This window comes from Perognathus longimembris, chromosome 4 (genome assembly GCF_023159225.1).
Source record: "Perognathus longimembris pacificus isolate PPM17 chromosome 4, ASM2315922v1, whole genome shotgun sequence".
Classification (NCBI taxonomy): Eukaryota; Metazoa; Chordata; class Mammalia; order Rodentia; family Heteromyidae; genus Perognathus; species Perognathus longimembris.
In genome coordinates, this window is record NC_063164.1 from 1597900 (window position 1) to 1622862 (window position 24963).

The 24963-nt window shown below is 46.9% G+C and overlaps 1 protein-coding gene across 12 annotated transcripts in view; it reads left to right on the plus strand.

Annotated features, from left to right (window-relative positions):
• Hdac4 (histone deacetylase 4) overlaps positions 1-24963 on the plus strand; it is a 220496-nt gene that overhangs the window by 36966 nt on the left and 158567 nt on the right. Inside the window, exon 1 of one of the 12 annotated variants that reach the window (XM_048344414.1) lies at positions 22261-22538. The exons of the other annotated variants lie outside the window; for them this stretch is intronic. The gene's annotated coding sequence lies outside the window, so the exon portion shown is untranslated. Of the gene's footprint in view, positions 1-22260; positions 22539-24963 lie in introns of those variants that run through there. 12 annotated transcript variants of the gene reach the window in all.

The window sequence follows — 24963 nt, forward strand, 5'->3', positions numbered from 1 at the left end:
GGTGTTAGCAGAGTTTTGGAGAGCGGGGCAGTGCGTGCTACCCAGGAGGTGTGGTTTGGTGAAGACAGGGCTCAGTATGTCTGGAGAGGGGTGGGCTTGGTGCAGAGACACCCGCCCTGCTCCCAGTCCTGCCTGAAACCTGCGGCTCAGTCAGCCCGGATTCAGCTGTCCTGGAACTTTTGACTTTCGTGCTGTTTGTGTTGCATCTTCTGTGTTTTGTGAACCTTTTCTGAGTTCCCTTTGCCAGTCCCTGAACTGAGTTGAGGGAGTGAGTGGCATACCAAGTTAGTTTGGATATTTGTTTGCTTATTTTATGAAGAAATGGAAACTTTTCTGACCTGGGAGAGCCTTGAGATAGCTTTTGTCCTGAGAGGTTACCTGGGGCTTAGGGCTCTCAGGCCATCGGGATGGTTGGCCATCGCCCTCTTCCTGCTGGCCACTCTGCCCTATCTCCAGCCAGTGCTCACTTCCTGCTTCTGCTAGGATGGGATGATGCTGAGTCAGGACTGGAGATTCCATGCCCCATGCAGTGAGAGCTCTTGAGGTTGGACTAGGAAAACCTTTCAGTCCTTTGGTTGTCTTCTAACAGTAATTACTGCAGCTGTCTGTTTGGAAAGAAAGGTGACGGTGAAGCATATTTTAAATTCCAACCTTTGCATTTTTCCCAATGAAATACATTGCTGACTTAAGTACTGTTTTTCTATTGAAATAACTTTGGTAAAGAAATGTGTAACATTTGGTTAAGTATCTTGATACTGTTTAGTGGTCACTAAGCGAAGCAATTTATTTTGTACATTCAGGTAAGCTTCTTGACTTAGAAGGAGGGGTCTGCCATTGTGTAGCCATCGCCCAGTTCTTTGCTGAGGGGAGTTGTGTTGGGTGACAGCTGTAGTTCTTTAAGCTTCACACTTGTATGCTATTTTTTGGAAATTCATTTTTCCCAGGTCTGGAGGCTGTAAATCCAAGATGGAGGTGCCACTAGACTTGGTGTCTGGTGAGGGCGGCTCTCTGCTTTGCAGACGGTGCCTTCCTGCTGTGTTCTCCCCTGGCAGAGGGCCAGGAGGCTCCTTAGTGAACGTGCTCCATCACTCCCCGGTGGCCTCACTGCTTTATTACTGTCTCACTGGGTAGGAGGACGCAACATTCACACCCTCCCTGCAGGTGCTGGAGCCTGTGGCGCGAGCGCTACGGGCGAGCGGGCTCCACTTTGACTTCTCTGCTTTCTGGGAGTGGATCCATCTTTACCTCATCCTGTAATTTGAATCCCCTCATTTTTCTTTTTCTTTTTTTTTTTAAATTTAGTTTTATTGTCAAGGTGATGTCAAGGGGTTACAGTTACACTTTTGAAGTGTTGGTGGCTTGAAAAGCTGTTTGCTTCTGCGCAGTCTTGTCACATGTTGTGTGCTTTGGTTCTACCCTCCGCATGTCAAGTCAAAGTTCACAGGATCCACGGCACCTGTGGCAAGGAGAGAGACCCACTGTGGAAAAATAATGTGAACTTATTTTCTCATGTTTTATGTCGTTAATATGTAAAATGAGAATGTCAAGTGGTACTTTGGGGTTTTAAAAACCCAACTGGGATAAATGTAAACTTGGAGCTTGTTATTTCTTACGTATCAGTGAGCAGATGTTTATACTAGTCTGAGCTAGGTAGTGGTCAGTCTTGAGAACCACAGAGGTGAAAGACCTTGGTTGCGAGGACTTCAGGGCCTCCTGGGGTGAGGAGAAGTGAAGAAGTGAAGGGTGGGTGCCATGGCCTGGTCTGCACAGGGGTGTCCGGGGCAGGTCATGGAGAGGAAGCGCGAAGGCCTTTGGGCACACAGCCGTTTCGGGCGTTCCAGGAGGTGCCCGAGAGGTCTCAGGACCCACGTAAGGTCCATCTGGCGCATGGCCCCCGCCAGCTCCGAGCTGAGTTTTCCCTCTGTTCTCCAGGGCTCCCGTGTCTGCCATGGGGTCCTGGGCCTGGGGACCTTCCCTCTCCTCTTGTTCTTTATCCCTTCTAAGTTGTAGCAGCGTATAGAAACAGGCTAGCATTCCCAGCTTTATAGTGTGTTGCTTGTTCTGAGCCTGACCTGGGCTCTGTCTGCTTGTGTGTTCGGTAGGAGCCTGATCTGCAGACCTCATTTGAACCCTGTTGTCCTGTCAATTCTTGGTTCCTGGAATCCTGTGTCACACACAGCCAGGGCCACTCTGGTGCATCCTGTCTCCTCTATCACTGTGTGTTTGGGAGCAGAAGTTGGCTCTGTCTGAAATGTGGATGTCCTTCTTCTTGGAAGTGAGTTGTGAGTTCGGGAAAGAAAGGGCCCCCAAATGTGAAACCCAGAAGCAGCCATCTGATAGGGCTGCAAATCACTACGATACGTGGTGGAGATGGAAGTGATTCATTTCCTCACTTGCCAGATTTGGGTCTTATTTTGTCTCCTCTCCCGAGTTCTGATCTCTTTGCATTAGAAGAACGTTAACCATGTTGGCTATCTCAGGTGGGTTTCTGTGACTAGGTTGGAGTCCTGTTGGTGATCGGTGGTACGGGGGTCCCTGGGTTCGCCAGGGCCAAATGCTGTGTGAGCTTCCTGCGCCAGTGGACAGTGTCAGCCTTCCCAGAGCTGATTGAAGACAGCATAGTTCCCTGGTGGAGTTCACTGGCGGAGTCTCCAGAGACTTTCTGTTCATGCTACTACCTGGGGTCAGCTTGCGGATAACCAGCTGTTCACTGAAACTGGTTTAGAGGAGAGAATGTGTTAATTTCATACCCTGAATATGGAAATAAAGTTCTGTAAGTTACTGTGATCTTCCGCTAATCTGTAACTCCATTTGAACCAAGAGAAAGCCTTCGATTCCAGTATGGTGCATCCTTTAGCATATATTTCCTGTCCTTGACCTGTCAAGAGTATAGAGCAAGAAGGGACTAAGGGAGGTGACACTCACTTGAAACGAGGGATTCCTATGCAAGGCATAGGAAATCCAGGTGAACTTGATTTTTCTCTAATTGTATATAGTGTTGGTTCCTTCATAATCAGTAATGTACCCTCATCATATCAGTTACTCAAAGTAGGAAAACTGCAGGCTGTTGTTGGTGGGCTGTGTGGGAATTCTTGTGCTGTCCAACTCTGTTATTATTGTGAATTATATTAATATATTGCTAAAATATACGTGTACTGGCTACTTTATTAATAAAGTCTAATAAAATTTGAGCTCTACAAGTGAAGTAAATTTGTGGATATTCTTTGTGGTTGGTTGTTACTGTAGGTACATCAATACCTAGCTTTTAATTTTGTCTCTGGGGATTATTCTCAATTATGTGCAACACTGTTCTTGTTTTATGGGTGCTTGCAAAAGTGAGGTCACCAGTATAATGAGTGACTGCGGGCGGATGTTGAGTTGATTTTCTGTCTGTCCGTGTTGCTGTTGAAGAGTGTTGTGAGGAGCTTCTATTGACGTTTCCCAGCCTCCAGAGAGACCACAGACAGGTGTGCAATTTGCCACTGCTAAGCACACCAGCTGTAGTGTGTGACCAGACGATCTTCATACCCTCACGCGGTCCATCAGTCACTGCAACCACCATGCCAGCATTTAATACCATAGAAACTTGTACACTTGGCATCATATAGTTTTTACTCCTTTTGCATGAGATTTGCTGAAGGTTTTGTGCAAGTTGTAAATTAATGAAGTTCTCATTTGATTTTTTAAAGTTTTTATTATGAATAGGTACGAAAATATAGGTTAGATCATCTGAAATTACAAATATTTAATCTTTTTCAATCTGCAAATATGGTTTATATGTGGTTCAGCTTAATATGTTAGACTTTTTTCGCATTAGCTAATCATCAGTTTCTTCCCCTTTATTTGATTAGTGTAATAATACATGCTTATAATATCATTGTTACCTTTTGTCTGATTTTAATTTGTTAGGCATTTTGTTTGTTGTCTTGTATGCATGGTTTTAGGCAGATTGTTTAAACTTGATAACATTATTTTCTTTTTAATTTGATTTACAGTGTCACCTATTTTCTATTAGTTTTTGACCCATGAGTTATTTATAAATATAAATTTCAACTGTTTATAGACTTCCTGGTATTTCTAGTTTAATTTCATTATTGTCACTGAAATTACTTTGTATGATTCAGTTCTTACAAAATGCTTTGAGTTTTACTTTGTCATTGACTGTATGGTCAACTTTGTAATTTTTTTGCCATTCCTGGGGCTTGAACTCAGAGCCTGAGCACTGTCCCTGGCTTCTTTTGCTCAAGGCTAGCATGCTACCACTTGAGCCACAGCTCCACTCCTGGCTTTTTTGTTTATGTGGTACTAAGGAATTGAACTCAGGACTTTATGCATGCTAGGCAAGCACTCTATCACTGAGCCACATTCCTAGCCCCTGTAAATTGTTTTATGCATATCTGAAGAGATTTCAATAGTTATGAAGGCCTTCAGCTTCAGTTCTACATGCTGATTTAATGAAGTTTGTTATTCCTAATGCTCAGATCTTGTAACTTCGACAATTCCTTGCTTTTCTATGTAGCTGAGAATGGCATTTAAAAATCTCTAATTGTGGATTGACGTTGTTTTTCAGTTTAGTTCTGTCAGTTTTTGGCTTTGTATGTTTTTGAAGCTATTTTAAGCCCAAGCAAGTTTATAACTACATCTTCATGTTGGAATATGCTTTTACATTACTATAGAGCATCCATCTTTCGCCCTTCTGTTCCCTCCTGTGTTGAAGTCAGGTTCAGTGTCTGTGTGGGCTGCTCTGGTCCTCAGTGCCTCCTCTCCTGCTGTGCAGCTCTCTGCCTCCGGGCAGGTCTGGGGCATCGACCGGCCCCTCCTGCGGTCCCAGGCTGTCTCCCATGCGCCCCAGCTTACACTCAGCCACAGTCATAGGGGCAAAATGGGCCCAAATGTGCTTCTTTTATCTTCTCCTCCTTTCTCAGTCTCGCCCCTCAAACCCTGGCTGCTGTGATGGCCCTTCCATTGCACAGCCTTCACACACACACACCTCTGTGTTTTCAGCTTCGTCCTGCCTCTGTCCTTTTTGACGGAGGGTTGCTTGATATCACTTAGTTTGCTGAGCCAGTGGATGTCAAGGCCAGCCACCTTTTAGATCTAGTAACGGAGGTACACCTTTCTCTCTTGTCTGGCTACTTGTTTAAGGTGTCCCTGTTCTGCCTGTTGAGGATGCTTCTATGCCGAGGACACTCGTCTTTGAAGTTTTACTGTTGGACACTGTTGAAGGTATCTCAACAGTCCCATGGTGGCTTGCGTTGATTTTATTGTCACAACAATGTTACAGCGTAGTTTCTTTGTTTAAAGTGGATTGAATTAGAACCTGCGGCCTTGAGCTGCCCTTATAGCACGAGGTGGTTTATATCACACCTTTTATATCACACCTTTTACGTGGTGTGAAATCTCTCCAACCTGAAGGCAGTGGCCAGAGCTGCCCTGCCCTTTCCTACTGGTCCACGTGCCCGCCCCCCACCCCTGCCCTGGTCAATATGGACTTAGCTTGAGCAGTAATGCGTGGATGACTGCTTTGCATGCCACTGACCCCCATGACTTGGGAATTGGCTCTTGCTCTAGTGAACCTCAGCCCCGGTCTTGCCAGGCAGGGTGGACCATAACCTGACTTACTCCTTCATTTCATCCTCTGGTGTGCCAGGGTGCTGTGATGCTCATGTACTAGTGTCAGGCAAGGTCAAAAAGGTCGGAAATAAGCCAGAGATCGGCAAGTAGAACTTCTAGTATCTTCTACTGTAGGGTAGGGAACAAAAGAACTTCCCTTTAGTAGCTCTCTTAAATTAAAAAAATCTTTTGGAATGGAAGAAGACAGAGTGAAAACTATTTTCCACATTAAAACTGACCCTTTTTGCTTGGTATCCATGAATTGTATGTTATATAGTTGACTTATAAATACCATGTTTACTCTGTTAGACATTAAAATGTATTTATTTAGTATAGGTGCTTATGTAAAAACGAATGTACCTTATTTACAAATTGAGTACAGATGGTTCATTTTTTTCCCTTTCAGAAGGTGAGGCTTTCCGACTAGCAGGCCTGGTTGGCATTGTAGTAAAGCAGTTACTTTGCTTTCCAGAATCAATGCCCTTCTAAGATGTAGGAAAACAGCGTGTGAAAGTTGGCTGGCGTGTGCTGCTTTTGTGGCCCTTGGCCATCCCTCAGAGGTAATGGCAGTCTTTTCCAGTTGGTGGACAACTCGCTTTGGAACAGTGGACAATAGTCATAGGGACAGAGTTCAGGTGTTCAGGTTTTCTTCTGTACTTCTTTTTGTCACTCTCCTGTCTCCCTGGTGGTAAAAGCTGGCCAAGGCTCCAGGGGTTCTTGCCCAATCCTGTGGAGCCAGGCTGAACTAGTATGCAGTGGCCTCTTTTCCTGCCCGGGGCCCATGGGGCATGGTTGTGATTCCCCTGAGAGTTTGCAGTTGGGCCACTGGGGTCCCTCACAGCGTCTTGCCTGGGGTGTCCTCCTGTTCTCCAAGCAGGAGCTGTGGCCCGTGTAGGGCCTAGAAGTGTGCTGCTTGCTCTGGACCCCTCTTCCTCCCATGGAGCCATGGACCTCCGCCCCTCGCTGGGTGAGGGTCATGAGGACCGTTTCCTAGGACCGTCATGAGGACTGAGTGAGGGTGGCATGCTGCTTGGGCTCTAGCCCCAGGCAGAGGCCAGCTCCTGGACTCATCACACAAGCCTGCAACCGCCCCAGAACCAGGGCTGCATCTCATCCTCACTGGCAAGAAGACTTGGAGTCAGACTTGACATTTTCATCTTGCGTGCTCCTCTTTTGGTTTCTGACTTATACCTTAGAACCCAGCTTCGAAGAAGAGATTTTTACCATCAGATGACAAGATAGGGCTCCCTTCAGTGTGTGAACACTGGCCTTCTCAAGAAGCCATCTGAAGGAAGCTCTGAGAGAGGCCATCCCTGCAGTGGTAGGGCCGGGCTGGGTGACAGGACCCCCTCAGCCTGGTCCCAGGCCTGATTTGCCAGCCTGGCACTGCTTGGAAGTCCTGGGTGTGCTGCTGTGCCTTCGTTGCCTGCATTGCAGCCAGAGGCGGAGCTCAGCTTACACACCCAGGCTCTGGCTGGTCAGTGGCTGCCAAGTGGTTTCTTAAAAAGAATTCCTCCTCCCTGATTAATTTCTGGCATGCAGTGTGAGGGAGCTCTTGCGTCAGTAAATCGTCATAAGCCCCCAGTTGTCTGGATCAGACATAAACACCAGGCCCAGCTCTGCCGCTCCCGTCTCCCCAGCCAGGGCTGGCTGCCCTCACAGCCCCAGGATGGGCACCCTGAGGTAGAGATGGCCAGAGACAAATTGCTGCTCACGACACAGAGGCCTTTCTCATCGTGCGCCAAGCTTGGCACACGCAGTTGCTGCTTACCGGGGAGGATGCTGGGCACGGATGTGACTTAGTTATGGAAACGTTAGCTGCTCTCCCCCTCTCTGCCCCTCAGTCTTATTGGTACGGTGTTATATTCATCAGGAACATCTGCCTTCTTTTATTGTGCATTCCAGAAGGGTTTGGAAAGATCTCTGTGTGTGAAGTTGGCAGTTATTTTAGTGTCTGGGAGCACAGGGGTTGAGATCATGCTCCTCTCTGTCCAGATCTGAAGGCTTATGGCTACAGTCTGAAAACTGCAGGAAACTTGTAGTGGGCTCTTCTAACCAGTCCCTGAGACTCTCAGAATAAACGTGGGTTTTATTTGTGCTGCTCCTGTTGTAGCTCCCCTCACTGTCTGGGACACCATTGTGGTGCTTGGCCTATATCATCAGAAGAGGCTGAAATGAATAGCTTTCTTTTGTCCTCAATGTACATTCAGGCCAAAACACAAGGCTCCATCCTGTCCTGACTCCTCCAGGGAGTCCTTGAAAAGAACTCAAGCTGCTGGTGTTTTTAGGGTGATTGATGCAAGTTGGCAAGTCATAACTAATTGCCTGTTATCAGGGGATGATCATAAAAGAGACACTTTCTAGTAGTAGGGTAGAGGTGGGCAGGGAAAGCCACAGGAGAGGGGAGAGAGAAAAGAGAGGGTTCTGGGAAGGTGAACATGATCAGAGTTTTTACATATATAAATGAAGATAGCCTAATGACGCCCAGTTAATACTGTTAGGAAAGATGGGAGTTGATAGAGGTATTGAATGAGTATAATAGTAAATTTGATCAGAGTCCACTGTACACATGTAAGGGAATATCACAATGAAGCCCTTTTGTACAGTTAATGTACACTGATGAGAAAGGAGAGTTTCTCCAGCTGCGTCCTTGTGGGCAGAGCTGAGACCACAGCCCCTGGAAACCAAGAGGGCTGGCAGATGCCAAGGTGCAGTGAGCACCCAGACCACACTTTGGGGAGCTGGGTCAGGCCACGAGTGTGGGTCCCATCGTGGGAGCCGGGATGTCTCCCTCAAAAGCCCAGAGGCAGAGCTGCCATCCAGGGCCAATTCCCGCCATGGTGGTAAGTTAGCTCAGAATATTCCGTGTCTGCTTGTTTTCTACCTCTACACGAGAGCTGTGATCACAATTTAAAGGTGGTTTATGAATGAGAAGTAAATCTGGGTGTCTGCACTGCTAACTTAGTATGTTATTCTGTTTTGGTAAGAAGAGCTGAGTCTCTCCCGGGATTCGAGGGTCTGCAGCAGGTTGATGTGAGCCTGTGCCTGCCTTCCACTGACTCGAGCTGGGTACAGGTAGGGTGCAGCCGCTTCTCTGTGTGCACGTGAGGAGTGCCGCCCGAGCTGCCGGGCCTGTGGCACCGTGTGGGAAAGGACTGCTGCCACTGCAGGTGGGCCTGGTAAGTAAGGCTCCTGGGCTGGGCTAGCGTCTCCAGGAAGCCTGCCTGTGTGGGGGCAGTCGAGACAGAGCCACATACCCCAGGTGCCTGCGGCTTCCTGGGGGCCTGAAACGTGCGTGCAGTGAAGGCAGTTAGTCCTCACAGGTGAAGCTGTTCCAAGAAACAGGTGCAGGTGGGAACCAGTAGTGCCTGATGTGGTCTCACGGGTTCCCTGAACGCGCCAGTCTGGGGAAGTTGGAGGCTGTGCATCCATTTCATGCTTTTCTTCAGGAGCTTGAGGTCAGGGCTGTCTTGGGAACCGCTCCATCAGATGCTGTCAGCAGCTGGGCTCTTCATGGGGTGTGTGGGGGCAGTTCTTGGACTAGAGAGGCACTGAGGCCCTGGCTTGCCGGGGTGCCAGCGGGAAAGGCCTAAGAAGTTGAGTAAACCAGATGGACTTTAAAATCATACTGGACCGTGTGTACTCCATTCCAGTGCTTTTTTCAGTGAGTACATCCGAGGCCATTCGATGTCTGTAAAGCAACCTCTCGTTCTTTTTGGGTGTTGTTTCCGTCTGATTTTCAATATGTATACTGATTTCTTCATTGTATTTTTACTTATTGTGATGAACTACAGATAATGTAAAAGCTACCATTCCACCCATGTTTACATTTTGACTGTAAAGTCCCCGTACACAGTTGCACATTCATCACTACCATCCACTTCCACAACACTTCCTGTTTCCTGTTTTCCTAAACTTTAACTCTGTCTTCATTAAACTCTTAACTTGCTGTTCCCTAGGCTCTGTCACTGAAACAGTTAATTCTCATAGTTATTGCAGGCCTCTATCCTACTTCGTGTCTCTATGAATCTGACTCGTAGGGACCTCAAGTAAGCGGAACCATGCCATGGTTGTCCTCTCGTTCCTGGCTTATCTCCCACATGTAATGTTTCAGGATACATCTGTATGTAGCATGTGTCAGAATGTCATTCCTTTTTAAGCCTACCTACTGCTTCCTTGATGTATATGTCACATCTTGTTTATTCACCTGTTGATGGACAAAAACACTTTTTTGGCTACTATGGATAATGCTGCTTTAAACATAGGTGGCTATATGTTTGAGTTTCTGCTTTCAGATCTTTTAGGCAAATCCCTAGGAGCCTAATACTGAATCATGTGATAGTTCTGCATGTAATTGTTAAGAAACTTCTCAACTTTTTCATAGCACTGTACCATTTTGTTTTTTCCTCAGCAGTGCACAGAGATTGGGCTGTTTTTACATCCTACCCGACATTTATTATTTCCATTTTGTTGAAAGTAGCTACTCTAGTGGGTGTGAAGTGATATGTCATTGTGGCTGTGATTTGCATTTGCCTAATAATTAGAGATCTGAACATCGTTTTATATCCTTACTGACCATTTGTCTGTCTTCTTTGGAGAAACAGCTATTTAAGATGTGACCAATTTTTAGTTTAGTTTGTAGTTGTTGAATTAGAGGAATACTTCATGTCTTATGGATTCACAGTTTTTTTCCTCCTTTTCAGTACGTTGACTTTTCATGCTGTTTGCAGTGTTTTCTGGTCCTTCAGCTTTAATTTCATACTTTTGGTATTAAATCTTTATTATTATCATATTTAAGTAGTTGTACAATGAAGCTTAAATTGTAGATGAGGTTCAGTTTATATCTTTCCCCCTTTGTTGCTTGTCCTTTAATGTCATATCTAAGAAACCATGGGCAAATGCCAGGTCATGAAAATTTTTCTCTAGGTTTTTGCTAAAAGCTCTGTGGTTTTACTTTTTATATTTAGGTCATTGGTAGGTTTTGACTTAATTTTTACATGTGGTATAAGATTAGAGGTCCATCTTCATTCATTTGGTGTAGCTATTTAGTCATTCCTGCACCCAAGAGACTATTTCCTACTTTTAACCTGAAAGGATACTTTGGTGTCTTAAAGATCTTGCTAATTTTAGAAGGTTTCCTTTGGACACCTCGTGAGTTACAGTTGTTCTCCCTCCCCTGGTCAGTGTAGATATTGCTCTTTCTGAGCTAGGTAGGATGTGCAGTCATACTTGTAGTTTCTCTTTCCCTGGTGTTTTCGTCTTTTTCTTCAGCATCTCATCCATACCATTTGTGTTGTGGCCATCAATCCAAAGAATGGGGAATTTGAGATCAGCTGGCAAAGCCTTCACTAAGAAGGAGACAGCAGGTGGTGCATGACTTTGGTCTGCAGTTGTGCCTACTGAGAACTGACAGACCATATGAGTGGGCTTTCCAAGGTGCTCTCTCAGCTTACCTATGCAGCCTCCATTAGTACCTTCCCAGGGAGCAGCTTGAGTGAGCTGATTGCTGTGTGGTAGTGAGCTGGTCACCAAATGGGGAGGCCACAGTGTGCGTACATAGTGGCCTCTTGGCCTTGGTGGGTTTCTACCAGAGCAAACACTTAATAGCAAAAGGCTTTGCAAGGAACAAGATTCATTTATTTTACCCGAGTGAGTTTAAATATTGCTGAAATTGCTTGAAGAATCATGTTGCGACCATTCTCTTGTGTTTAATTTTTTGTTGTTGTTGGTCATTGGGCCTTAACTCAGTGCCTGGGTTTTGTCCCTGAGCTCTTTAGCTCAAGGCTAGAGTCATTTTGAGTCACAGCTCCATTTCTGTTTTTTTGGGTAGTTAAATGGAGGTAAGAGTCAAACAGACTTTTCTGCCTGGGTTGTTTCCGACCACAATTCTCAGATCTCAGCCTCCTGAGTAGCTATGATTACAGGTGTGAGCCATCAGCACTCAGCTAATTTTCTTCCTTTTTGGAATATATGTACGGTATGGCTCTGTTTCTCCATCTGAACTTCATATTGGTGTATTGTGGCAGAACTGGTCTGTGGCTTCACAGGATGTGCCAGGCTGTACTTCTTTTAGCTGCTGCCCTTGAAGTTTTGTTTGTACCTCCAATATGTGGTAAAGGTTCAGGTTTGTATTTTATTTTGAAAATATTCCTTAGATACTCAGGATGGGGAAAAAGAAAAGAAAAAGGGCTGAGTAGTAAAGCAACAAACAAGAAAAGCCAGGAAAAGCAGAGGAAGTCTACCTAATAAACCTTACTAGACACATATGCCTTTTTTTATTTTTTTAAATGAAGACTTTTGGTTTGCTACTATCTGTTGGTGGGAATGTAAACTTGTTCAACCACTTTGGAAAGCAGTATGGAGGTTCCTCAGAAGACTAAACATAGAGCTTCCCTATGAACTAGCAACTCTACTCCTGGGCATTTGTCCACTAGAACACAAACAAAGCCACACTAAAGCTACTAGCACAACCATGTTCATTGCCACATCAACTCATATTCCTCTCAGTAGACGAATGGATTAAGAAAATATGGTATATATACACAATGTAATTCTGTGCTTCCATCAGAAAGAATGATATTACGCCATTTGTAAGGAAATGGAAAGATTTGGAAAAAATTATATTAAGAAAAGTAAACCAGACCAAGAGAAACATAGGTTGCATTGTTTCCCACATTTGTAGTCATTAGAATATGACTATGAATCTACAGGTAAACACAATAGATGGTAACAAAATTACACTTGCACATGATAAATTAAACAATACTAAAGCTAATTGATTTTACTTTATTATTGTATGATTACTTGTTTCTAAACTTGGAGTCAAAAGTTTAGAAACATATATACACCTTTTAATGGGTCCCCCCTCCCCCATTGAATATAGGAGAGTCTACATTGATCTTAGAAAGTTTAACTTCACCTTCCCTGAGTATCCATTCCCAAATGCAGGAGTACTGCTGGTTAGGGACAGTATCTAGGATCTATTGGTGGCAGAGGACAGCCATTTAGGGGACAAGTCAAAGGGACATAGCAGTGGCCTGGTAACCGCTGACAGTACACATCAGAGGGCTCCTGAAAAGAATTTCACCAAAGGTGGTGAAGGAATTGCTTGAAAAATACCTTTTCATTGAAAGGCTCTCTGCATGTCAGTGGAAAACTCGACTGCCCCAGCCAGCCAGCCACTGTATCATCATACAGTGCCAAAATCTGAATGGAAGCAAGGTACCTGTCCTCCAGCAAAGGAAACCCCAGTCACTTGACACTGCTTGAGGTGTCAGCAGGATCATTAAGATGGGGGAAACTAGAGATGGCTAAGACGAGACTCCAAGAGCCAGTAATAAGTTCCTCTATGACCAGTCTGTTTTGTATTTGCCAATACTTAAGAGCTAGAAAAGGGTATAGCTAGAGATTACTGATTTTGTTTACTGTTAGAAGACTTCAGATTAAGGAATGTGTCTCAAATTGCATCCCCCTTCTTTCCATCTCTAGTAAGTTCAGACCTCATTTGCTGTCAGAGGTTGGTGGGCTACCTCATGCCATTCTCGGTAATTCTCTGCAGATTTATTTTTTATGATGATGACCACATTTTCTTAGCCTTCTTTATGCAGGCCCTTTTGGCTTTTCCCACCCATACCTACTGTCCTGTTAAGAAATACCTAGATTGTGTGCCTCATATAAAGAAGTAACAGAACCAAACAGTCGCCCGCTTGGTCCCGCACACGGCAGATTTGACCTTCTGCTTCTCATTCCTTTGCTTTAAAAAGTTTTATCGTACATGTACACATTCCTAAGCAATATGATTTTAGTTCTGTGTTCTTTATACTTCATGTAAATAGAATTATATGTTTATTACAATAGAAAACATTGGGGGCTTTTTTGGATGAAACTTGGGAACCAGTTGTGTGTATGAGTATAGTTGGTTTCCATTGGCGCTTAGTGTTTGTGTCTATGCATTCTTACAGAGTACTCCTCGCCCCGTGATGGCCTGTGCCTTGTTTGTAGAGAAGCCTGCCTGTAAGTGTGGCAATGTGAATGTTCTTTTGTGTGCTTTTGTGGCACACCAAAATGAGGCTGTTGTGGGAGCTGACGTGGGGATTAACTGCCATGGAAGATTCCAGTGTTGGGCTCTGATGCACACACACTGGCTTCACCAGTCCATGTGGACTGCTCTGAGCAGCTCTGTTCTCACTCCTGTCTTGCCAGGGTTGCCAGGCTGGTCATTTCCTGGCGATGTGTAGAGATGGAAACTCAAAGGCCAGGTGAACTTGAGTGTCTAACATAAGTGGTTTGTATCTTCTTTGAAGTACCATGTTTCTGTTTGGGTGTCCAGTTCCTGATCTGGAGGACTGATAGGTCTGTGAGTTTCCATTCATGTTGGGTGCTGAGCAGTTGACGGCACAGGTGGCTTTTTACAGGAACTGCTGCTATACACTGTGGTCTCTGCTTCTTCATCTTAATGATATTATGTTTTAAAGTCTTGTTATTGTTCCTGCTTCTGTAGTCTGTTCTGCATACTTTCTGTGTGTTTATTTCACTTGTATCCCATTTCTTGTTGGATATCAGATTGTGTTTTCCTTGTTCTTATTTTTCTTCCAGGAATGGAATTACATCTTTAGAAGTTGCTGGAAAGCCTTTTTCATTGTAGATCCTTTGTCTTTTGTCTGTAACTGTTGTCTTCAACCTACATTGTTGAATGTTCCTGCATAGACAATTTGTGCGGGTCACAGTTCCTACTAAAACTTGGATGATGTTCCCTAAATTCCATTAGCTCGACTTGTTGCCAATCTGTGTGTTCCTTCCGAGTCTCTTTAGGTCTCAGTCGTGTGTGTGTGTGTGTGTGTGTGTGTGTGTGTGTTTCCTCATAGTCAGGCTTAGGCCATGCCTTTTGGTTCAGGAGGTCCGTAGTGACGTGAGCTTCCTGTCAGAAGTTCGCAATGCGTTCAGCATTGCTTTTCTGTTGTGAAGAGCAGCTTCCCTTTCCCCCTTGTTTGTTTACACTAGTTGGAATGCGTGTTAGCTACTCGGCTGTCTAGTTGCTCCACGCTCAACCTGTGGGAATCCGAGTTGGGCGCCTTGATGGGTCCTTCCACTCTGGCGCAGCCGATGCCCAGGTCCCTTACTGTCCTCCATGCCTGGCTCTGAAGTTGCTGTTCCTCTTAGGAGGCCTGTGTCCCTTACTCAGAGGAAGGTGTCTAGAAACAAGTGCCGGGTGCTGCGTGTGCTCAGTGTTTCTGGCGGTCAGAGCTGGGAGGTAGTGCACCCTGTTCCCACGCGCTGGCACGTGAGCCTCACTCTACCTCCAGTGCATACAGCCAGTACCACAGGGCCACCAGCTGCCCTTTTTCTCTTCCGGTCTAATAAGCAGTATATAGCTCCCAGGATCCATGGCTTACTTATTTGTTCAGTCCCCAAATGCTCAGAAAATGTTACCTGTGCCTCTGTGAAAAGGAAACCAAGTCAGGGGAGCTCAGTGCTAGTGAAGGGTAAATTATCCAAACACGGTGTCCAGTGCGCTTGGGTAGTTTCAGTCTTTACCCGAAACTGGGTTCATTTGCTTTTGTTTTATTCCATTTCTGAGTTTTCCTGCTTCCTGATACCTTATGACTTACTTTCGTTTTTTTGATTGTGTGACACCTGAATGCATTCTGTGAGGCAGTTGGGCCCAGGAAAGTGAAAACGGGGCCCCACCTTGACCCTGTCCCTGTGCCTGCCCTCCGGGCGGCCCTCCTCGCTCCTGCACGGGGCTGGAGCGGCGTGCACGAGCTCCTCTCGCTCCTTCCGGCTGTCCCCCACCCCTCTGTCTCTGTGCGGCCTGCAGTGAACGACCGCAGCCGGGCTGGTACTTGCCAGTGTTGGAGTCGTGGCCTTCAGAGCAGATTACAGAAGTGCTCTCTGCTGGAAGACGGGCAAGGACACGGCTGTTCAGTTTCACCCCACGTGTTCTACCCGTCCCCTCGGAGTGTGCCTGTCCCCACGCCGCTGCACCTGCAGAGCGCCACGAGGAACATCTCTCCCTTGACTTAACAAAAGGCACTCTTTCAGTCCCTTCCTTTGGCCAGCTTTTCTGTTCAGATTTTAGCCTTACCTTTTACAGTTTTTCAGATTTCTTAAGGTGAAGGATTTTGGCCTTACCTGTCATATTTATTTATATTTACCTGTCACGTACTCTCACTTGCTTTTTTAACTTCTTTTTTTTTTTGGTCCATGCTTGCTTGCTCAACTGGTACTTCATCACTTTCGCTGTGCCTCCAGCTAAGCTTTTTGCTGGTTATTTTGGGGATGGAGCCTTGCACACTTGTCTGTATCAGCTGGCTTTGAACCATGGTCCTCAGGATCTCAATCGGCCCCCTGAGTAGCTTGGGCTGTAGGAGTTGGAGGATACTGCTTAGTGCCTGGCAGTCTTCTTGTTACTCCTTGTCATGCGAGGTTTTCACTAGAATCAAGCTTACTGTTTCTCCCTCCTGTCTGGATTCCAGTCACAGGGAGAAGGCCTTTGCTGCTGGTGAGAGAGTGAGAGCGGGCCTGCCCCTCTTGCCTCCCAGAGTTGCTTGGATACGGGGCTCCTTCCCACCCTGGCCACAGTCCCAGCGCTCTTTATTACGATGTCTCTTGTTTGTCCCTGTGAGAAAACATGTCTTTTCTATCAAAGTGTGTTGTTTAAGAAAAGAGGAACTGCTTTGGGATAAGGAAGGATTTTTGAAATTCAAGGTTGTGTCTTAAATTGGTTTCTTTTCAGCCGTGAATTATGACATACCCAGACTGTTCTAGAAATGGGGTGGGTGCAGATATATTTTGAGATTGTGTGCTGTTAATCTTATTTTAAAATCATTTTATACTCTTTCCTTTTCTTTCTTACTCCTGCTCCCTTTCTCTTTCCTTTTTTCTCTTAAAAAATCACTTTATGTAAATACACTTTATTCAAAATAGCCAGTCACGGGTAGATTGTGAACCTGAACTCGACCAATCAGAGCAGAGGGGTGAGGCCTGCGGAGTTAGGGGAGTAGCCTTCCTGCTCATTGCGCGTGCTTGCCAGATTTTTGGCTGATTGCTCACCCTTCTACAGAAGCAAATTTTGCCTTGCTCAGACAATTCTTTTTTTTTTTTTTCCTATCGTTGTGACTCCAGTGGTTCTTGGAGAGCATATTTATAATAGTCCCCATGCCTGACGTGCTGCCTCTGTCTTGCACTGGAGCTCTGTGGGTGTCTGGGTCTGTCCTGGACTAACAGTTTAGTGGCCTGGCTATGTCTGTTTCTCACATGATCCATGATTTTTACCCAAAAGCTTTTCTAGCCCTGATGTTCTATCCCAACATCTCTCTTCTTGCTGAAATCCAGTTGACACAAGCTAGAGCTATCTCCCTCTATCTATCCTTCAAGTCCCTGCCTCCCACCCTGTGTCATTCTATGCTACATCCTGAATTACTTCTTTAGGGCTGTTTTACTCCTCAGTCCTCTTACCTGCTCTATCTACTTGATCATTTAGCTGGTCATTTCGTTTTAAAACATTAATGATTGCAGTTTTTATTTCTGCAAGTTCTATTTGGGTTATTTCAACCCTGCCCATTTCTTGTATTAATAGTAATAGCTGGTACATATAATCCCATTTACTCCTTAACCTTTCTGAAGAAAAAGTCTGACCTATCATCTCCCCTCTTTGGTAAAGGGAGAAGGCACCGAGAGCACACACGAAGCAACAGGACCCTTGAGTGAGGCCTATGTTTTCTGGCCTGACTCTGCTACTACTGGTGTTTTATTATCATTTTATTACCTTATAACTTTTTATGGACACAATGTTGGGCTTGATAGCACATTCTTCCAGAGAGGGTTTAGGTTAATTTCTGTCTATTATTTAGGGGCACTGCTCAGAATACATGTTGGGGCACATATTCCAGCAATGCCTGTCATGTTTTATGGGCTGACGTCTTTCCTGAACTCCTGAAAGATGAGTGGTGGTTATGAACCCAGGAAAGCACCCTCTTTCCTGATTTTACCCCCATAGGGCATGTGCCAGGCCTCTGCTGTGTCTTCCCCTCCTGAGAGGGCTGTGGTCCCAAAGCCTGGTCTGTCTTCACAGGGACCTAGTCAGCAGCCAGGGTCCTCAGGACAGGGTCTCTGCCAGCCTTTATCCCTGCACTTGCCCTACTTTGAACTCCTGTTTCTGCCACTTGCCTTGCTGGCTTGTGGAGTGAATTAAAGCAGAGGTGCATCTGTCTGCGAATAACGGAGAACTGGGCAGATAACAGGACTTCCTTACCCTCCTACCTCCTACCAACCTCCCAAGGAGGCTGCGGGCAGAGGTCAGGAGAGGAAAGCACCCTAGTCCTCCCTTGGCCTTGTGTTCCTGCTGTGCCTGCCTAGGCCACCTCTGGCTACAGTCTCCTCATCCTCTTCCTGTGGAGAGGACAGCAGACTGTGTCCCCAGGACTCCGTGTTGTCTCCCTAGGATGTCTGGGAACGTGGAACTGGATCTCCTTATTGAAGAAGCTGGAGGATGGGAACCTGCCCAGGTCACTGGCTCCTGCCAGCCCTTGGGCTGGGACCGCAGTCCCAGACTGCAGGAGAGTGTGGCTGTTTTGCAGGCTGTGTTGAGCTCTGATCAGTCCTTCTCTTTCTGTTGTCTTTACTGTGCTACAGTTGAGGGTGAGCATGCCTTCATGACCTGTCACAGGAAACACTAACTGGGCACCAAGGACATGTTGGTGGGGAAGCCTGTTCCCGGTTCCCCTGTCCATAAAGGCTAGCGTGACTTCATATATTTATTTGGACAGAGAAAGGAAGGAGCCATTTGACTTTCTTCGTCACCACACAGCAGCTTGTTTTGCCTAACAAAACTGTAAATAATATAAGATTTAGAGTAAGAGGACCATAGAGGAGACACTCTTGCATTGCATTTTGCCAACTCTGGCTTTGGCCTGTGAAACAGTTGAGGGGACATGGGAAGTATACAAGTGTGCATAGCCACATGCACACGCATGTGTCTGTGTGTCCATGCACACAGTGGCTTCCTTGGTGAGCACAGTAAGGATGCACAGCAGTGCCCTGTCGTCCATATGAATCCACTCAGGCTGTAGGGATGATTTTCTTCTTGTTTGCCCTTTATGGCTGGGGCTCCTGGCACCAAGGTTCTGGTGGTGGCACAACGGGTCTTCCGTGTAACTCTGGCGGCCTTTGCGTGGTGCCCTTTCTCTGCCTCAGATGAGCCAGTTGCTTTGTGATAGTGTTTTTGTGATTCCCCTGCTCTAGACTGGTTACTGCTGGACTGTGATTTTTCATTTCAGTTTTTGTCAAGACTCAGCTGAGCAGTTTTTCCATCTTACCTTCTCCATGTCAGTGTGGGGTCTGAGCATGTCACAGAGTTCTTGCTCTGTAAGAGCTTGAAACTAACCGTCTTGAGCTTCTTTTTTTCCTCACTGAGTGGCTCGGGGGTGCCTGTAGCCCCCAAGGTTAAGAACTCAGTCAGTCTCTCCAGACTTCTTTCTGTTACCCTCGAAACAAACTGTTATTCTTGCATCCTGTTCTGGATGTAGTGTCTGCTGTTAAGATTCCTTTGCCAGAATGCAGTTCTAAATGTGTGCTTTTTCTGTGTCTGTGCAGAGGATATATTTGAAGTTCTGTAAGATGCTGAGACTGTTCGGTATGACTTGGGAGAGGCCACATTGTTTTCTGTTGAGGGTCACAGTAGAGACATCCACTCTTAGAGAGGCCTCAGTATTTAGTGTCATTTTATATCTTTAATCTGTTATTTCCAACTCCATGGTGTAGCACTCTGACTTTTGCATTTCCCAGACTGAGATGTCAGGAAGACTAGGTATTCTGTGTTCTGTGGATTAAGACAACTGACGCCAGTGAAGAACAGTCAGTCTGCTATTTGTGTAGCACTTGACACCTGCCGCCCAGTATGCCAGCCTGCACGGGGCACCTTGAGGCCGAGGGCCTGCTTGTGCCAGGCATTGCAACATGGTACACAATCAGCTTGTTGACGACTCCGGCCTCTTTTACTCACACACCAGGGAGGGGAGGTGGGTGAGTACTAGGGGCGAAGAGTGGGGGTACAGTTCTTGAGTGTCAGGCTGCAGAGGAGATGGGGCCCAGCTGCTGTGAACGAAAAGCTGTACAGCTGTGCACTCTGACTGCTGAGGTTGGGAAGTGGAACCTGCGGCTGCTGTGCCTGGTGCTTGCTTACACAGGAGACAGACGTGCGTCCGTTTGTTCTTCCCACACTAGTGTCGGCTGAAATGTGGGTAAGCACTGAAGGCATCTCCTGCAGAGACCATCCTGGGATAGGTTTCTAGCAAGATCATACACATCCGCTTAGCCCTTTGGGGGGGAGTTAGTGCCTTGGGTGGGGCCTGTCCAGGTCTCGCTTCCTGGGGAGAAGTGGTTCAGGCCAGGAACAACCGTAGCCACACCTCTGTCTGGACATCTTGGTGGACCTTGGGCCCCTGCTCTTTTCCAGCATCCTCCAGCCTTGGTGGTCTGTGGTACCAGCATTGCTGATCTTCCCTTTTTATCCAGGAGATGAACTCCTCAGCTACTAAGGACCAATGTCTGGTATTAGGCAGGAGTGGCTGCAGACCTGCCTTGGCCTGGCCACAGTCCTTAGGGGCAGAGAGAAGAGGGCCCTTCCTGTCTGGTACACATGAGGCAGATTTTAGGCACCAAGGAAGGAGAAACAAGAGTTGTGAGAGTAAGAGGTGACCGACGAGACTGCCGCCTGTGGGACTGCTTTTGGCATAGCCGACATTGACACACGGGACACTTGGGCTCAGCAGGCTTGTAGACCTCCTGCGGCTGGCCTCTGGTCTCAAGGCACCTGCCAGCTGCAAGATGGTAGGGTGGGCACTAGTGACTGCACGGCAGCCATGTTTGAGGGAAAGCACCCGCAATTGAAAGCCAACTCTAGTGTCAGAGCATGTGACGTATCAGCTGAACATGGAGGCATTTCTCAACAGTCTTCTGGGAAGAGAGCCTAACATAATGGTTTAATAATATAGTTTCATAAGGCTTAGTCACCTTACACAGGGTTTGTATCAATGTCCCCAGGTTGTGTCATGGATGTCGCTAGTCTGGAGAGGGGCTGTAGTAATTCAGGTGTGAGGTGTGGGTGTGCTTTATCATTTGTTTGGATGTTTGGTTTAGGCCTCCTTTACCTGCAGTGACCTTGGCCTTGCCTCCCTACAGGCAGTGGATGCTATTAAAGTCTGTTCACAACCCAGGCTGTTTCCTGTTTCTTTGGCACTGCTGTGACTAGAGAGACACTAGGAGAAAAGAACACAGCCGTCCACAAGGGAGAACCCAGATTAGGGAAATGAATACAATTAAGGGATAGTTTGATCATATCCCGCCAGTCAGGTGTGGCCATCCTACTGGAAATGTGGTCAGGTGTAAGTCCTCCTGAAAGCCACGCCCACCTGCCCTCAGAACCCTCCGTCTGCATGTGGTTTAGGTCTAGTCCGTTGCCATCAGGGTCTCATCCTTGATCCTGAGCCCTGTGTGTCCATTGTCACCATTGTCACCACTCATGGGATGAGGCAGAGAAGGGGTAACTCAAACACTGGCTATCTGCAAGCCAGCAGAAGCCGTGCCCGGCATTATACGGCTTCTCGCTGGCAATTCGGAGCACCCTGCCTGTGGGCTCTGCTAGATACTGCCCCTTAGCCAGAATCTCCACTGTGCCAACTTTTTGTTATGCTATGGAAATTGCTCTCTTAGGGCACCCGCACTGTCCCTTGGCTGCTGCTCATGAATCAGTTCTACTCAAGAAATACTTGATGGTCCCTGCTCCCCTGTGGAGGAACTGACTGGAAATCTGTCCACCAGGCCACTCTCTGTGGACCCCTGCACCAGGTCTGGGAACTTCAAGCGTATTGTGGCAGGCTGGGAGCTCCAGCCAGCCCGGCAGAACAGACCCAGGTCCTGGCTTGCCACTTCTCACATCTTCTGACAGAGCAGCAATCTGGAGACTGGCACCTGACCATTCACCTAGCAAGACTTCCATGGCGTACTGAGCATCTGCCAGGCCCCAGCCCCTCAGGTATTTGCCCAGCTAGGGGTTTATGCCCATCTGGAATGGCTTCTCCAAGGGCGCCGAGGGTGGGCTTCTCAGGAAGACCTTTGATGTGGACCCCGAGGGGCTGCCTCGGTCACTCTCCCCGTCTCTTGTGGCCTCATGAGAGACCTGGGGGTCAAGAGAACAGTCCACACAGTGCCTTCTGAGAGGCTCCTGCCTTTGGTTGTTGGCATAGCGGCACTGATGTGTTCTACCAACAGTAACCCTCAGTGTCCCCACATAAGCGGAGGCTAGGTGGGGGTAGGGAGTGTGCTTTGGGGACAGGATTAGAGAGCCCTGGGGATTCTTGTGGAGAGCCCTCTAGTAGGAGTTTTTCTTTTCCTTTAGGTCCCATACGGGCTAAGCTGGCGGAGGTCCTTGGTACCTCAAGCTTGTGTCACATTCCTACACATCTCCAAGGCTAACAACTCTTTTTCTAGGTGCAGGGAAACGGAACACAGGCCAGAGGTCACCCCAAGGCAAATGGACCTGGAGGCACTCCACGTACGCAGTGGATCCCAGGAGGTCTTCCGCCCTCTGGGCTGGGCGAGGGCACCGGGTTTGGGGCACTGCAGCCGCCCAGGCACCCCCCCGGGGCCGGTGGACATGTGGGCCTGGATAGAATAAACAGGGCCTGGGCATTCTTTGTGAGGCTTGGGCTGGAACTTGTGTGGTGATCCTCATATCATCTGCTCCTTATGTAATGTGACAACAGGGGTATGAAATAGAAACCAGATGTCGGGGCGGAGCTGCGGGATTCTTCCCCAGTGAGCCCAGGGAAGTGGGGCCGGAGCTTTCTCCTCCTTAAAGCGTTGGATGGCTTCAGAGGAGCAGCTCCGCCTGGGCTTCTGAGATTAAACGGAAGAATTGGCAGAAGGTAGAATACCGATTCACTGTTGTTTAAGAAACTCACCCAGGACCTTGCCTTTGCGGTTATGTAACTGGGAAGCTTCATTCCCACTGACCTAGTGACTTGTTATCTAGAACCACCTTAGAAGGGTTGCACTCAGCCTCTGGCCTGCAGTGTGCCTCTGAGGGTTTGGCTTAAGAATGGAGGGGAGGCAGATTTTATCCGGGGGTGGGTTCACTTGTGTGGCAGAAAGTGACACCTATCATAATGTGTGTGTTCACAGATCCCCAGACAGGTCCATTAAGGGGAGAGGTCGCTAGCAGCAGGTTGCAGTGTTGGGGTGGGATGCGTATGTGGGGGAAGGGGTCTCCAGAGTCAGCAGACTCCAGATGTGGGTGGTGGCTTGGCCCCCATAGGGCTGTGTCTAGGCTGTGGAGACCTTGCTCTGTCTGGGCTGAACTGTGAAGATGGTGTTGGCCCTTTTGAAATGTGAACAGTGAGATCAGCTAGAAGCCTGCTGGCAGTATGTCTGCCATTCAAGGTTCTGCTTGCCAGGTCTCCACCAGAGCCACTGGGCATCACTGGGGCCGCCCTGCAGTACTGTTTGGAAATATACCACCCTCTTGTTTGTAAAGCACCCCTGGTTCTCTCCTGCCTGTCAGAGGATGACCTCTGTCACCGGCACACCAGAGGGCCTTTGGGGGTATCTGTGATGCTGGGCCCCGATGCCGAGTTGGGCCACAGAATCCACCCGGGACATTGTGCTAAGGGCCCCCCTCCTATGTGTTAGAGTTTGCTTAGCACCGAGGTGGAAGGAAAACGCAGGGCTGGAGGAGGGAGGAGGGTGGTTTGTAAAGGTCACCAATGTAGCCTTTTCTAGGTTCCTTGGCGAACCTAAGGCTGAAAGATGAGTGTGTGAAAGAGGACAGTGTTGATCCACCATACCTGGGCTCTGTGGCATCTCCTTTCTGTTTCTGCTGCTCTCCATCTAGGGTGTGGACCTCCCTCAAGGAGGTGGAGACAGGAGGCATAAATCTTCATTGTATACTCCTAAATGTCCCCCATGTAATCCTGTAGCCCCTTCTAGAAAGTTCATTCAATGACTTGGCTTGGCAATGCCTTGTATAGAGCTATGTGGAAAATGAGATTAGGTGGCCCGTTGACTGGCCAGAGCAACTGGGGTGCTCCTGCCTTGGCTGTCATAGTTACCCTTGTCTTCTGCTCCCATCACCGATAAATCCAGTAGGCTTGTGGCCAGGCTTCTCCGTGTCTCGGGGCATGTCAGGGCTTGGCTTTGGCCGTGGTCTGATTAAGTGGTGGCTATCTTCTCCAGCTTTTGTTTTGTGTCATGATCATGGAGGTTGTGAGGCTGGAGGGTGTCGGGCTAAGTATGAAGGTAGGACGGTGTGAGGTATGCTCAGGTATCAGTTACACATTGCTGTCACCCAGGTGGATGAATGTCTTAGCAAATGTGGCCTTGTCAGGTGTTCCAAAGGCTTTGCATACTTCGGTTCAGTGACTGACCTGCTCAATTGTTACCTGATGGGGTAATAGAGCTCTTCGTCAATCAAGCTGAACCATTTCAGCGCCCCCCCCCCCCCCAAAATTTATGACAGGAAATTAAGTAGAAATTGGGTCTATCCCAGAGAAAACCTGTGGTCCTCTAATACAGATTCATCCAGTGAGTAGAAGCAAGGTTCACCTGAAGTTGGCTGTGTTCTTTGAAGTATCAATCATAAGACTTATTAAATACACTGATGTCTTCTCAGACACTTAAGAATAATACCTTCATTTGTGGGGGAACACTGTGACATTAACTCATCTGAAGTATCAGGTATTTGCATATTTTTCTATATTTGCTGCCTAATATGGTCATATTGAATGTTGTTTAGATTCAGAGCCACAATTGGGACAGCAGTCTTGTTCCTAACAGAGAATGGAGTGAGGAGTATTTGCTGAGATTTTGTTGGTACGTGTGTGTGTGTGAGAGAGAGAGAGAGAGAGAGTGTGTGTGTGTGAGAGAGAGAGTATGTATGTATGTATATATATATAATATATTTAAACTTGGAATACTAGATTAGCCTAGACTGGGCCATTAGCCTAAGGATGGCTATAATAGAGTTAGTGACTAAATGAAACTAAGCTGTATATGTGCAAGGAATTTGAACATGATTGTTCTTATTCATTTAATAAGAATGGAACTTGTTTCAGTCTTTTTGAGAACAGTTCATGCAAAAGCACTGTTTTTTAAAATGTATAAAATTTCCAAATAATGGGATAGAACAATGGCAGGGATGACATTGATCAAGATGCATTGTACACATAACCTGACTTATGGAACTGTAACCTCTGTGTACAACTACTTAGTAATATATATAGTACTATATATAGTATATATATATATAGTAGTATATGTATAGTACTATATATATATATATATGTTTTTAAATTA